Genomic DNA, 2076 nt, shown 5'->3' on the forward strand with positions numbered 1-2076 from the left:
TGGCCGACCGAAAGCGCATGTCTTGGTGAAATTCATTAAACAATAATGTGCGCATGCGCTGTGATACCTGAACCTTGATAATTGATAGATGACTGGTTCCCTGCTCGTCGTACGTAGTTTGAATTAGCTTTTGTTACCTTCACCAGTGAAAACATTTTATTAAAAATTTGGGGTAAATAAATAATGACAGCTGCATGGACTTGTGACAGGTACAATCAAAATATATTATTACATTGAAAGTCCAACTTTGTTTTAATAAATTTGAAGGAATACAAACGTTTTCTTACAAATTGTTAACTTCAGGAGAAAAGTTAATGATACTTCATCCAAAATAAAAAGCAATCTTTTTTTTAGAATAGCTTGCTGCTCAGTGCTAGTTGTGCCCTGTTTCCCGTTTTCACCCCTTGCCGTCCCTCTTATTTGTCAAGTAAAATAAGGTTTTGGCGGAAAATAAAGCTGGTCGTCGATACTTTGTTAAAATATTGACTAAATTATAAATCACAAAGTTTAAAATAATAACTTGGTTAACGGCACTCTGCTGACAGTCATCCTTCATCAACTATATATAACAATAGGTTTTCCCGGTCATCATTTTCGGCAAACGGGAGCGCCGAATTTCACTTCTACTTATACGGCATATGTCACTCTTGAACTTACGTGCCATTCTATTTCGTTGGCGAGCGAAGGTAGAGTTACTTTAGGATTTGTATTGGAAATATAGTGCGTTTTGAGAAACATTTCACGACAATTCGAAGTATCACTGTTTATTCCAAAAATATTGAATTATGATAAGAAGCAATGGGGGGGGGTTGCCTGTGCGTTTTATAGCACCGCCCGTCGCGAGCCATGTGGTTGGGGGGGGGGGGGGGTTGGCGAGGAGGATATGTGCCCCCACCCCCAGAAGATGGAATTTTTTTGAAATTCAGGCAATTGCGCAACATTTTTGTTTGCGATGTTCGCTGAATCGTTTACAAAATAAAGTTACAGTTAGTTACAGCAATTTATTTCAGCAAATTTAATGAAGAAACAAAAGAACGAAAAAACTGTTATGATGATTTATTGATCAAAACATTGCAAACACACGACCCAAACGGACTTGTAGTTTCCACTCGGAGCTTTCCTACTTTCCTCCAAAGCTGATCATGATTTACCAATTTAAACTAATCTCCTCATAAGGTGAAGCACAGAGCCTTCGGGTTGTGAAACATTGTTGTATACACAGTCTGTTTTTGCATGACCCCTAAAGATGTTTTTATGCAAAAGATTTTGAGCCTACACATCATGCATTATTTAATCAGCTTGGCGCAAGATTTGTATAGCCAATTGGCGCCAAGATCTTTGGTACAAACTTTTTCTGATAGCGCCCTCTTGTGAATCAACCTCATCCGGCATGTGTAAGCACAGAATCTCCGGCGAACAATTTCACACAGACACCGCGCTTGAATCAGTAGTAACATTCTGACATCAACTTTTTTGGAGGGGAACAAAAAACATTTTATGGGCGCCCAATTAATTCTTCCGTAATAACTACTGTTGTTAATTGTTTTTATTGTGGCAGATTAGAACCCCGCAACCGTGCCTTTCCAAATTTCGATACCTACCTCTCGCTCGATCCGCCGAGTTGCACAGAAAATAAGCTCCATAAGAAAGCCAAATAAAGAGTTCCCTTGTGTCACCGCAAACTTAACTTTAAAACTTTACAACCTGGGGAGAGTTGTGCTAGGGCAGGGGGGGGGGGTCAACTTATCACACTTATTATGCTTTATTTCATAACTAAGCCTAGAGCAATAAACAAAGGACAACAAATTATTAATTGGTCTGTAACCATTATTTTGTTTGCCTTTGACTCGGCTCTTTATTTATTTATAAATATGTTATAAAGCAAAACAAAAAGAGTTTAATAGGTATAATGTTTATTTAATGAAAAGTATCGGTCATTTCTGTTAAATCTAAAATGATCTTATAATAATTTATTCCATTGATAGATCAAATAAATTTACTTTATTTTTTTCCCCATTATATTAATCATTGTAAGTAATAATTACTAGCATGTGATAAAAAGATTTGTTTAAATAT

The sequence above is a fragment of the Asterias rubens genome, chromosome 5, assembly GCF_902459465.1.
Source record: "Asterias rubens chromosome 5, eAstRub1.3, whole genome shotgun sequence".
Lineage (NCBI taxonomy): Eukaryota > Metazoa > Echinodermata > Asteroidea > Forcipulatida > Asteriidae > Asterias > Asterias rubens.